The 14,842-nt window shown below is 38.2% G+C and overlaps 1 long non-coding RNA gene across 3 annotated transcripts in view; it reads left to right on the top strand.

The window, feature by feature from the left end:
- The window catches only part of LOC138912617 (uncharacterized), a 33,733-nt gene extending 19,120 nt beyond the window's left edge, over nucleotides 1-14,613 (top strand). For 2 of the 3 annotated variants that reach the window (XR_011418179.1, XR_011418177.1), the window contains one exon: nucleotides 432-1,838. This is a non-coding gene — a long non-coding RNA (uncharacterized lncRNA). Of the gene's footprint in view, nucleotides 1-431; nucleotides 1,839-3,853; nucleotides 4,888-7,736; nucleotides 9,664-12,018; nucleotides 13,053-14,575 lie in introns of those variants that run through there. The other variant, XR_011418178.1, reaches the window with a different exon arrangement.
- The last annotated feature ends 229 nt before the right edge of the window (nucleotides 14,614-14,842 follow it).

The raw sequence follows: 14,842 nt of genomic DNA, 5'->3' as shown, positions 1-14,842 counted from the left end.
TCAATTTGTAATTTAGAATAGGAATATTGAAATACCATGCCATAACACAACGTGACTAGCAAAAATAAAAAAAATAGGATTTAACCATCCTATAATGCAGATTGCGTTGACTAGACTTGCACACCCTGATCAAGCGTAGGATTTGTCACGGTGTTATGTTCATACACAAGTTAATAAATGGTGATGTCGACTCCTCCTTTCTTTTTACTTCTCTAAAGAGGAATGTACTATGCAGGACAATTCGCCGGTATCGGCCCCTGTCTCTGCCATTGTTATTATTGTTATTGTCCTTAAATTTGTATGTGAGCAGGGGCACTCCCCTTATATGGTTTGGTGTTATTGTGGAAAAAACAAAATACAAATACAAATATATACAAATAGTTTTAGGCACAATTCCAGTAAATGTTAATAAATTTGTATGTTTTTTGCAGGAAAACATAACAATACGCGATCAGTTACTTCGCTTTGCCAACTTGCGACGACAGTGCAATTGTGAAGATAAAAATGTAAACGAGCTGCTACTAAATAATTTAGGCCCTAAACCCAACAATAAAATATTCGAGAAAAGCACAAACAAGTCGAAAAATTTTAGTAACAAACTTACTTCTGCAACTGTAAAGAAGAATGTCGCTATATTATTTGCAATGGCTTTTATGGTAACTCTGAATGCTGGGAATTTGCATTCATATCTCAGCAGTTCGTCGATTAAAAATGGAAGTAGTGAATTAGAATCTCACGGAACACATTCAAGCTTACCCGGTCGTCGGTTACTTTGGGTGGAATCAGAGGAAGAATATAAGAAACAACACGTATCTAACAGAATTCACTTAGACGAAGCAGATGTTCCCCCTCTATATTTTTTAAGTCGCAACATACGCAGCCATAAAGAAATTTCCATTAAAAACAATACCGAAAATGTAAATGAAAATTACTTATCCAATGAGCCTCCGCCTTTAACCTTTTCAACAGTAACAAAGTGTAATGGCAATTGCAACTTCTATAAGTCCAGCAATCAATCTGAATATTTTAGACTCGCAAAAAACTTGCATACATTGATTAACGGATCATTAACATTTAAAAAGGACGGGTATAAATCCTCAAATGAGTATTCTGAGGAAATGCATGACAAAAAAGGAAATAGTTTGACATCAAAAATAAAGGACGAACAAAAAAAAGATCAGGATAAAAAAAAAAGGGTATACAATAAACATGAACCAATAAGTTTCATTAATGGTATCGAACGAAGAGATGATACTTTTTACGTCCTTTCATTTAATAAGGAGCATGCACTTCTTCCAGCATTGAACTGCAGTAATAGTGCCCCACCAAAATTGTCTTTGGTACTTCCTTTAGGAAACACAGCCTTCAATGGTGATATTAAGTTGATGCAGGTGGACTGTGAAGTATTAAATACTAAAGAATTCGAAGTTAAGTCCAATATGATGCCAGATAGACATCGGCCAAACGTCACGAAGTGGAAGTCAAATATCCAAAAATCGAAAAAAGAAAGTTTTGGGACGCAGATAACACCAATAGATTCGATACAGCACAATACACCACGAGTGCGTAATTTTTACATGGTTGGCCCAAAAAGCCAAACTGCCGCAAATGCATCTCATGAAAAGACCCAGTTTATTCAGATTAACCAAACTACAAACTAAAAATAAAAATATAATTAAAAATTATCTACACACAAAAAAAAAAAATATAAAATCAACATAGAAAAATAATTCTTTACTACTTTATAATACTTTTCATGTATTTTGTTGTTTCATTGTTTGGGTCATTGAATTGTATTTATTAATTAAAATTGTAGAAAACCTTTTTACGAAAGGTCATGTGTTTTGTTTTATTTCTTAGGAATTTTACAAATTGAAGATCAACTTTTTTTCTGACTTTGGGCCGCTCGAGTGCCTGATAGCTATCTGTCCGAAAAAGATAAAGACGAAACTTGTCGTAAAAGAAATCGGTTTTCTCGACTCCTTTAATTTATCTGAATAAGAAACAATTACAGACTTTGTAATACAGAGTGCTGTTGACGCACAGAATTGAGCTGTAAAGTGCAAAAAATGGAATGCTTTGAAAATTCTATTAGCTGTTTGGGTTTAAGCCAAATAACAACGCACAGTTTTTTTTTTGTATCTTAAAATTTTTTTTTTTTAACACCCTGGACAGATAAAAAATATGTAACTTTAACATATGGAGCAACACTGTTCTGCTGGCGAGCTGTTAAAGTCAGAAAATTATGTACCTGTTTTGTATAAAATTTTCGAGAAAAATTGTGCAACTTTGATCGTTTGTTGTGGCAAAAGTTTACGAAAATGTAAAATGAATAAATATGGATAACGATTGTCCAGGTATGTGAAATTCGAAATGGATAAATGGATGGTGAGCCTTAATTCTATCTCTAATGTCATCTGCTTTCTGGTGACTAACAGTAGCTCGGTTTTTTTTCGGAAGCCAGCTGTAAGCCACGAGAGTTAATGTTTCACGATTTTCCATTTTTTTTCACAACCTCTTCACAACGCACGCACAACGCCACACTTTTTCTTTGTTAAACATTTTTAGGATTATTTTTTATAATTTTATAATTTCAGTCAGATGTTTGCAACGCAGTGAAGGAGACGTTTCCGACCACATAAAGTATATATATTCTTGATCAGCACCATTAGCCGAGTCTATCTAGCCATGCCCGTCTGTCCGTTTCTATGCGAACTAGTTTCTCAGTTTTAAAGCTATCGCGAGGAAACTTTCCCGAAAGTTTTTTTTCTATTGCAGGTAGTACATATGTCGGAGCGAGCCGGATCGGACCACTATATTTTAAGGCTCCCATAGGAATATTCAAACAAATATAAGAAAATTCGTTGTAACTTTGTAGGAAGTTGGCGTTTTGATTCTTGACAACTTAAAAACAAAATTTAAATAGAAACGCTGAATCTGGAATCCCTGGAACTGCACTGAGTGAGCACTAAACTATAGGTATTTACTTTATCTGCAAGGGTGTAAAAGCTTCGGCTTGCCGAAGCAAGCTTCCTTTCTTGTTTTTGCTTAATTATTTTCATACTTAAAATTAATAGATTTTTACAAACTACGGTGACTTGTAGGGGTCTTCGGTACGTTCTTAGCTTCCGAAATCTTGTTGAGCTGCCTTTTCGCGCATGGAGATTTTTCACGCATCTCCGCATCCTCTCCGGAGGCTCTGTAGGCTCCACCTAACCAATGTGTCTTAGAATGGTCCATTGATTATGTTCCGCCAAAAACGAGTCATATCTTTTTTCGCGTCCATACAAATGTTCCAAAGTGAAGGCTACTGAGATAATTTTCATCAAAAAACCAGTATTCTCCTCCAAATCGACCAATCCTATTATATAAGAATATTAGATAAGAATAATAAAAACTTACTTAGCAGTGCAAGAATAACATCCTTCTGGGCTGTAGGTCAAAATGATCTCTATTATATTGTTTATGCACCTTATACCATAAGCTCAACAAAGTTTTAATACCCTTCAAAAGTACTTACTTAAAAATGTATTCTCAATTAATAGCACCTTTGTTTGAATTCGAAAACAACTTACCACAGTTAAGCGCAATTGAAAACCGCGGAAAAACGGCGCCTGTCTTTCAGATGTAGAAAAAGAATACTGTGCGAGAAAAACCACATCTGCCATTTCAATCTCTCTCTCCCAGAGCAGAGAGAGAGAGAGAGATTCAGAGAGAGAAATTTGGGAAAGCGTCGTCTCGGGCGTTTCGGTTAAACTCCTTCGGCCAGCCGAAGCTAGCTTCCTTTCTTGTTTTAAAGAGCAGTTAGTGGATGGCATCTACTTGTTAAAGTTAAATAACTTTTTTTTTTCAGACGATCTATCGTTCTATGGTTTAACTCCTCAAAATGATTATGATAACAATGCTTTAGATGACATTCTAAACTCATCAGCACCTTACATTGATGCATCGATAAACCTAACTGAATTAATACCGGATTTTCAAAGAGAACCTACGTCATCTGAACTGCGTCTTTTATCAAGCCCAATTGGTGAGGAGTTACATTCCACCTTTGATTTTATAACACCAAACTCGGCATTTCCTTGCTTAAAACAAAACCTTTCTATTTGTACTGCTGAAAACAGAAAGAATGTAAATGAAAAGAACCTTCAGTTAGAATATGGTAACAGTAGATGTCATATGCAAGATCGCAATACACCGTCTCCCACAGGAAGTTTTAGCAGTTCAACTGGCAGCTCAACAAGTGGCATACAGAGCGATATATCTGAAGTCTCACAAAAAAGGACACTTGAACCATTTTTTAAACCATTTGAAATTACGCAAAACAATACAAAATGCAATAGCAAGTATTCAAATAAAATTTCACGAACTTATCCATGTGTTACCGATAGCAAGCAAACAAAAAGTCAAAATTCTTCTGAACTTCAAATACCAGAAACATCACTTGAAACTCCTCCAAAAGCTGAGCCGTCTAAATCAAAGACAATTTTTTTATCTTCACACGATTACAAAGCGCTTATGCAAAAAATACAACTTAACGGAACTAAGGCCTTCAAACTAAAAAGTAATGTAGGGTCAAAAATTCCTAAGATCCTTATTAAAAAAAATAATACAAAATTATTGCAATCTTTGGAAGAAAAACATAACCCAAAAGTACACAGTTCATATGGCCACATAAAAGAACAACAGAACACGCACCTAAATGTTGGCCCTAAATGTGAATTCCTTAATACTTTTACTATGGATGAACAGGTTTATAAAAAACGGCAACGTATGATTAAAAACCGGGAATCTGCTTGCTTATCTCGTAAAAAACGAAAGGAGTATGTTGTTTCGTTGGAGAATCGAATAAATAAACTTGAAGCTGAATATAAAGCTTTAAAAGTAGTAAGTATTCATTGCACTAATTTTCGAAATGCTCTGTATAACTTTATATATTAGACTTGTTTCAAATTGTCAAAAATCAAAATGCTTGCTTTAAAACTAAACAAGAGAAAACGCTATAGTCGGGTGCCACGGAAATCAGACAGACAGACAGACAGACAGACAGACAGACAGACAGACAGACAGACAGACAGACAGACAGACAGACAGACAGACAGACAGACAGACAGACAGACAGACAGACAGACAGACAGACAGACAGACAGACAGACAGACAGACAGACAGACAGACAGACAGACAGACAGACAGACAGACAGACAGACAGACAGACAGACAGACAGACAGACAGACAGACAGACAGACAGACAGACAGACAGACAGACAGACAGACAGACAGACAGACAGACAGACAGACAGACAGACAGACAGACAGACAGACAGACAGACAGACAGACAGACAGACAGACAGACAGACAGACAGACAGACAGACAGACAGACAGACAGACAGACAGACAGACAGACAGACAGACAGACAGACAGACAGACAGACAGACAGACAGACAGACAGACAGACAGACAGACAGACAGACAGACAGACAGACAGACAGACAGACAGACAGACAGACAGACAGACAGACAGACAGACAGACAGACAGACAGACAGACAGACAGACAGACAGACAGACAGACAGACAGACAGACAGACAGACAGACAGACAGACAGACAGACAGACAGACAGACAGACAGACAGACAGACAGACAGACAGACAGACAGACAGACAGACAGACAGACAGACAGACAGACAGACAGACAGACAGACAGACAGACAGACAGACAGACAGACAGACAGACAGACAGACAGACAGACAGACAGACAGACAGACAGACAGACAGACAGACAGACAGACAGACAGACAGACAGACAGACAGACAGACAGACAGACAGACAGACAGACAGACAGACAGACAGACAGACAGACAGACAGACAGACAGACAGACAGACAGACAGACAGACAGACAGACAGACAGACAGACAGACAGACAGACAGACAGACAGACAGACAGACAGACAGACAGACAGACAGACAGACAGACAGACAGACAGACAGACAGACAGACAGACAGACAGACAGACAGACAGACAGACAGACAGACAGACAGACAGACAGACAGACAGACAGACAGACAGACAGACAGACAGACAGACAGACAGACAGACAGACAGACAGACAGACAGACAGACAGACAGACAGACAGACAGACAGACAGACAGACAGACAGACAGACAGACAGACAGACAGACAGACAGACAGACAGACAGACAGACAGACAGACAGACAGACAGACAGACAGACAGACAGACAGACAGACAGACAGACAGACAGACAGACAGACAGACAGACAGACAGACAGACAGACAGACAGACAGACAGACAGACAGACAGACAGACAGACAGACAGACAGACAGACAGACAGACAGACAGACAGACAGACAGACAGACAGACAGACAGACAGACAGACAGACAGACAGACAGACAGACAGACAGACAGACAGACAGACAGACAGACAGACAGACAGACAGACAGACAGACAGACAGACAGACAGACAGACAGACAGACAGACAGACAGACAGACAGACAGACAGACAGACAGACAGACAGACAGACAGACAGACAGACAGACAGACAGACAGACAGACAGACAGACAGACAGACAGACAGACAGACAGACAGACAGACAGACAGACAGACAGACAGACAGACAGACAGACAGACAGACAGACAGACAGACAGACAGACAGACAGACAGACAGACAGACAGACAGACAGACAGACAGACAGACAGACAGACAGACAGACAGACAGACAGACAGACAGACAGACAGACAGACAGACAGACAGACAGACAGACAGACAGACAGACAGACAGACAGACAGACAGACAGACAGACAGACAGACAGACAGACAGACAGACAGACAGACAGACAGACAGACAGACAGACAGACAGACAGACAGACAGACAGACAGACAGACAGACAGACAGACAGACAGACAGACAGACAGACAGACAGACAGACAGACAGACAGACAGACAGACAGACAGACAGACAGACAGACAGACAGACAGACAGACAGACAGACAGACAGACAGACAGACAGACAGACAGACAGACAGACAGACAGACAGACAGACAGACAGACAGACAGACAGACAGACAGACAGACAGACAGACAGACAGACAGACAGACAGACAGACAGACAGACAGACAGACAGACAGACAGACAGACAGACAGACAGACAGACAGACAGACAGACAGACAGACAGACAGACAGACAGACAGAAAGACAGACAGACAGACAGACAGACAGACAGACTTTTTATTTGAGTAAAATTAGTTTTAGCCCAAATCAATTTGTAATTTAGAATAGGAATATTGAAATACCATGCCATAACACAACGTGACTAGCAAAAATAAAAAAAATAGGATTTAACCATCCTATAATGCAGATTGCGTTGACTAGACTTGCACACCCTGATCAAGCGTAGGATTTGTCACGGTGTTATGTTCATACACAAGTTAATAAATGGTGATGTCGACTCCTCCTTTCTTTTTACTTCTCTAAAGAGGAATGTACTATGCAGGACAATTCGCCGGTATCGGCCCCTGTCTCTGCCATTGTTATTGTTGTTATTGTCCTTAAATTTGTATGTGAGCAGGGGCACTCCCCTTATATGGTTTGGTGTTATTGTGGAAAAAACAAAATACAAATACAAATATATACAAATAGTTTTAGGCACAATTCCAGTAAATGTTAATAAATTTGTATGTTTTTTGCAGGAAAACATAACAATACGCGATCAGTTACTTCGCTTTGCCAACTTGCGACGACAGTGCAATTGTGAAGATAAAAATGTAAACGAGCTGCTACTAAATAATTTAGGCCCTAAACCCAACAATAAAATATTCGAGAAAAGCACAAACAAGTCGAAAAATTTTAGTAACAAACTTACTTCTGCAACTGTAAAGAAGAATGTCGCTATATTATTTGCAATGGCTTTTATGGTAACTCTGAATGCTGGGAATTTGCATTCATATCTCAGCAGTTCGTCGATTAAAAATGGAAGTAGTGAATTAGAATCTCACGGAACACATTCAAGCTTACCCGGTCGTCGGTTACTTTGGGTGGAATCAGAGGAAGAATATAAGAAACAACACGTATCTAACAGAATTCACTTAGACGAAGCAGATGTTCCCCCTCTATATTTTTTAAGTCGCAACATACGCAGCCATAAAGAAATTTCCATTAAAAACAATACCGAAAATGTAAATGAAAATTACTTATCCAATGAGCCTCCGCCTTTAACCTTTTCAACAGTAACAAAGTGTAATGGCAATTGCAACTTCTATAAGTCCAGCAATCAATCTGAATATTTTAGACTCGCAAAAAACTTGCATACATTGATTAACGGATCATTAACATTTAAAAAGGACGGGTATAAATCCTCAAATGAGTATTCTGAGGAAATGCATGACAAAAAAGGAAATAGTTTGACATCAAAAATAAAGGACGAACAAAAAAAAGATCAGGATAAAAAAAAAAGGGTATACAATAAACATGAACCAATAAGTTTCATTAATGGTATCGAACGAAGAGATGATACTTTTTACGTCCTTTCATTTAATAAGGAGCATGCACTTCTTCCAGCATTGAACTGCAGTAATAGTGCCCCACCAAAATTGTCTTTGGTACTTCCTTTAGGAAACACAGCCTTCAATGGTGATATTAAGTTGATGCAGGTGGACTGTGAAGTATTAAATACTAAAGAATTCGAAGTTAAGTCCAATATGATGCCAGATAGACATCGGCCAAACGTCACGAAGTGGAAGTCAAATATCCAAAAATCGAAAAAAGAAAGTTTTGGGACGCAGATAACACCAATAGATTCGATACAGCACAATACACCACGAGTGCGTAATTTTTACATGGTTGGCCCAAAAAGCCAAACTGCCGCAAATGCATCTCATGAAAAGACCCAGTTTATTCAGATTAACCAAACTACAAACTAAAAATAAAAATATAATTAAAAATTATCTACACACAAAAAAAAAAAAATATAAAATCAACATAGAAAAATAATTCTTTACTACTTTATAATACTTTTCATGTATTTTGTTGTTTCATTGTTTGGGTCATTGAATTGTATTTATTAATTAAAATTGTAGAAAACCTTTTTACGAAAGGTCATGTGTTTTGTTTTATTTCTTAGGAATTTTACAAATTGAAGATCAACTTTTTTTCTGACTTTGGGCCGCTCGAGTGCCTGATAGCTATCTGTCCGAAAAAGATAAAGACGAAACTTGTCGTAAAAGAAATCGGTTTTCTCGACTCCTTTAATTTATCTGAATAAGAAACAATTACAGACTTTGTAATACAGAGTGCTGTTGACGCACAGAATTGAGCTGTAAAGTGCAAAAAATGGAATGCTTTGAAAATTCTATTAGCTGTTTGGGTTTAAGCCAAATAACAACGCACAGTTTTTTTTTTGTATCTTAAAATTTTTTTTTTTTAACACCCTGGACAGATAAAAAATATGTAACTTTAACATATGGAGCAACACTGTTCTGCTGGCGAGCTGTTAAAGTCAGAAAATTATGTACCTGTTTTGTATAAAATTTTCGAGAAAAATTGTGCAACTTTGATCGTTTGTTGTGGCAAAAGTTTACGAAAATGTAAAATGAATAAATATGGATAACGATTGTCCAGGTATGTGAAATTCGAAATGGATAAATGGATGGTGAGCCTTAATTCTATCTCTAATGTCATCTGCTTTCTGGTGACTAACAGTAGCTCGGTTTTTTTTCGGAAGCCAGCTGTAAGCCACGAGAGTTAATGTTTCACGATTTTCCATTTTTTTTTCACAACCTCTTCACAACGCACGCACAACGCCACACTTTTTCTTTGTTAAACATTTTTAGGATTATTTTTTATAATTTTATAATTTCAGTCAGATGTTTGCAACGCAGTGAAGGAGACGTTTCCGACCACATAAAGTATATATATTCTTGATCAGCACCATTAGCCGAGTCTATCTAGCCATGCCCGTCTGTCCGTTTCTATGCGAACTAGTTTCTCAGTTTTAAAGCTATCGCGAGGAAACTTTCCCGAAAGTTTTTTTTCTATTGCAGGTAGTACATATGTCGGAGCGAGCCGGATCGGACCACTATATTTTAAGGCTCCCATAGGAATATTCAAACAAATATAAGAAAATTCGTTGTAACTTTGTAGGAAGTTGGCGTTTTGATTCTTGACAACTTAAAAACAAAATTTAAATAGAAACGCTGAATCTGGAATCCCTGGAACTGCACTGAGTGAGCACTAAACTATAGGTATTTACTTTATCTGCAAGGGTGTAAAAGCTTCGGCTTGCCGAAGCAAGCTTCCTTTCTTGTTTTTGCTTAATTATTTTCATACTTAAAATTAATAGATTTTTACAAACTACGGTGACTTGTAGGGGTCTTCGGTACGTTCTTAGCTTCCGAAATCTTGTTGAGCTGCCTTTTCGCGCATGGAGATTTTTCACGCATCTCCGCATCCTCTCCGGAGGCTCTGTAGGCTCCACCTAACCAATGTGTCTTAGAATGGTCCATTGATTATGTTCCGCCAAAAACGAGTCATATCTTTTTTCGCGTCCATACAAATGTTCCAAAGTGAAGGCTACTGAGATAATTTTCATCAAAAAACCAGTATTCTCCTCCAAATCGACCAATCCTATTATATAAGAATATTAGATAAGAATAATAAAAACTTACTTAGCAGTGCAAGAATAACATCCTTCTGGGCTGTAGGCAGTGTTGGGACATACCTAGATACTTTTACCTAGGTACGTACCTAGGTACAATTTAGTGGTACCTTTTACCTTACCTAGGTATACAAATAATTGAGTACCTTTTACCTTACCTAGGTATTTATTTTTATATACCTTTGGAATTATTAAGGTACTTACATAGGTATTAAACATTGCTCTGATTTAAAATAGCCAAATCTGACTGCGACACTGTAGTATCGTTTGATTGTATCGTTTCGTTTCAGAATTGTAATAGTCGGAACGCAGCATTAATAATTCAGCCGTTCTATTGTTTGTTTTGTGAAGTTAAAACTAATCGCAGTTTTTTTTTATATAATTTTGTGCACGTATGTATGTTCCCATCACTACATCAATTTATTTATGAAACCAAAGTGTATTTGGCGCGCAAAAATGCCGTATGTACGTAAACAAACGGCATATACATGCATATGCACAATATATAGTCAATGTTTCTACATACGGAATTTTTGCGCGCCAAATATGTACATGAGGGTTTCATAAATACATTAATGAAGTGATACGTGCATAAAATTATTCATGCCGCGTGGTTTAAAAATATATGCACAAAATTAAAACATTTAAATTTAAATGAAATGAAATGATATTGTTTGATTAAGACGACTAAAAACTGAAAACTAGTCTTATTTTAAGTTTAAATGATTACATTGAACAAAACAAAAAAATTATAAAAAATAAAAAATACCTTATAAATACCTTTTACCTTTACCTAGGTACTGGGAAATTTAAGTACCTTTACCTTACCTAGGTATTTATTTTTGACAATACCTTTTACCTTACCTAGGTAAAAAAACACAGTACCTTTCCCAACACTGGCTGTAGGTCAAAATGATCTCTATTATATTGTTTATGCACCTTATACCATAAGCTCAACAAAGTTTTAATACCCTTCAAAAGTACTTACTTAAAAATGTATTCTCAATTAATAGCACCTTTGTTTGAATTCGAAAACAACTTACCACAGTTAAGCGCAATTGAAAACCGCGGAAAAACGGCGCCTGTCTTTCAGATGTAGAAAAAGAATACTGTGCGAGAAAAACCACATCTGCCATTTCAATCTCTCTCTCCCAGAGCAGAGAGAGAGAGAGAGATTCAGAGAGAGAAATTTGGGAAAGCGTCGTCTCGGGCGTTTCGGTTAAACTCCTTCGGCCAGCCGAAGCTAGCTTCCTTTCTTGTTTTAAAGAGCAGTTAGTGGATGGCATCTACTTGTTAAAGTTAAATAACTTTTTTTTTAGACGATCTATCGTTCTATGGTTTAACTCCTCAAAATGATTATGATAACAATGCTTTAGATGACATTCTAAACTCATCAGCACCTTACATTGATGCATCGATAAACCTAACTGAATTAATACCGGATTTTCAAAGAGAACCTACGTCATCTGAACTGCGTCTTTTATCAAGCCCAATTGGTGAGGAGTTACATTCCACCTTTGATTCTATAACACCAAACTCGGCATTTCCTTGCTTAAAACAAAACCTTTCTATTTGTACTGCTGAAAACAGAAAGAATGTAAATGAAAAGAACCTTCAGTTAGAATATGGTAACAGTAGATGTCATATGCAAGATCGCAAAACACCGTCTCCCACAGGAAGTTTTAGCAGTTCAACTGGCAGCTCAACAAGTGGCATACAGAGCGATATATCTGAAGTCTCACAAAAAAGGACACTTGAACCATTTTTTAAACCATTTGAAATTACGCAAAACAATACAAAATGCAATAGCAAGTATTCAAATAAAATTTCACGAACTTATCCATGTGTTACCGATAGCAAGCAAACAAAAAGTCAAAATTCTTCTGAACTTCAAATACCAGAAACATCACTTGAAACTCCTCCAAAAGCTGAGCCGTCTAAATCAAAGACAATTTTTTTATCTTCACACGATTACAAAGCGCTTATGCAAAAAATACAACTTAACGGAACTAAGGCCTTCAAACTAAAAAGTAATGTAGGGTCAAAAATTCCTAACATCCTTATTAAAAAAAATAATACAAAATTATTGCAATCTTTGGAAGAAAAACATAACCCAAAAGTACACAGTTCATATGGCCACATAAAAGAACAACAGAACACGCACCTAAATGTTGGCCCTAAATGTGAATTCCTTAATACTTTTACTATGGATGAAAAGGTTTATAAAAAACGGCAACGTATGATTAAAAACCGGGAATCTGCTTGCTTATCTCGTAAAAAACGAAAGGAGTATGTTGTTTCGTTGGAGAATCGAATAAATAAACTTGAAGCTGAATATAAAGCTTTAAAAGTAGTAAGTATTCATTGCACTAATTTTCGAAATGCTCTGTATAACTTTATATATTAGACTTGTTTCAAATTGTCAAAAATCAAAATGCTTGCTTTAAAACTAAACAAGAGAAAAGGCTATAGTCGGGTGCCACGGACAGACAGACAGACAGACAGACAGACAGACAGACAGACAGACAGACAGACAGACAGACAGACAGACAGACAGACAGACAGACAGACAGACAGACAGACAGACAGACAGACAGACAGACAGACAGACAGACAGACAGACAGACAGACAGACAGACAGACAGACAGACAGACAGACAGACAGACAGACAGACAGACAGACAGACAGACAGACAGACAGACAGACAGACAGACAGACAGACAGACAGACAGACAGACAGACAGACAGACAGACAGACAGACAGACAGACAGACAGACAGACAGACAGACAGACAGACAGACAGACAGACAGACAGACAGACAGACAGACAGACAGACAGACAGACAGACAGACAGACAGACAGACAGACAGACAGACAGACAGACAGACAGACAGACAGACAGACAGACAGACAGACAGACAGACAGACAGACAGACAGACAGACAGACAGACAGACAGACAGACAGACAGACAGACAGACAGACAGACAGACAGACAGACAGACAGACAGACAGACAGACAGACAGACAGACAGACAGACAGACAGACAGACAGACAGACAGACAGACAGACAGACAGACAGACAGACAGACAGACAGACAGACAGACAGACAGACAGACAGACAGACAGACAGACAGACAGACAGACAGACAGACAGACAGACAGACAGACAGACAGACAGACAGACAGACAGACAGACAGACAGACAGACAGACAGACAGACAGACAGACAGACAGACAGACAGACAGACAGACAGACAGACAGACAGACAGACAGACAGACAGACAGACAGACAGACAGACAGACAGACAGACAGACAGACAGACAGACAGACAGACAGACAGACAGACAGACAGACAGACAGACAGACAGACAGACAGACAGACAGACAGACAGACAGACAGACAGACAGACAGACAGACAGACAGACAGACAGACAGACAGACAGACAGACAGACAGACAGACAGACAGACAGACAGACAGACAGACAGACAGACAGACAGACAGGCAGACAGACAGACAGACAGACAGACAGACAGACAGACAGACAGACAGACAGACAGACAGACAGACAGACAGACAGACAGACAGACAGACAGACAGACAGACAGACAGACAGACAGGCGCCTGTCTTTCAGATGTAGAAAAAGAATACTGTGCGAGAAAAACCACATCTGCCATTTCAATCTCTCTCTCCCAGAGCAGAGAGAGAGAGAGAGAGAGATTCAGAGAGAGAAATTTGGGAAAGCGTCGTCTCGGGCGTTTCGGTTAAACTCCTTCGGCCAGCCGAAGCTAGCTTCCTTTCTTGTTTTAAAGAGCAGTTAGTGGATGGCATCTACTTGTTAAAGTTAAATAACTTTTTTTTTTCAGACGATCTATCGTTCTATGGTTTAACTCCTCAAAATGATCAAATAAAAACACCTCTTAACGAGGTAAAAAACTAGTGACGATCGCACCTTCAACATACAAAAGTTCTGATATCAACATTTGTGACGAAAAATTATTACACTCGTCATTAAATACACTTTCTAAGATTTTCTCATTCGGCCCGCCCTAGCATACTATTTTAGCCTTTTTACATTCATAGGCATTTTCTATTGCAGCGTGCCGAATGAGAAAATCTTAGAAAGTGTATTT

The sequence above is a fragment of the Drosophila takahashii genome, chromosome 2R, assembly GCF_030179915.1.
Source record: "Drosophila takahashii strain IR98-3 E-12201 chromosome 2R, DtakHiC1v2, whole genome shotgun sequence".
In the NCBI taxonomy this organism is placed as follows: Eukaryota; Metazoa; Arthropoda; class Insecta; order Diptera; family Drosophilidae; genus Drosophila; species Drosophila takahashii.
Note: the sequence above shows the minus strand (reverse complement) of the source record. Positions and strands in the feature narration are given on the sequence as shown.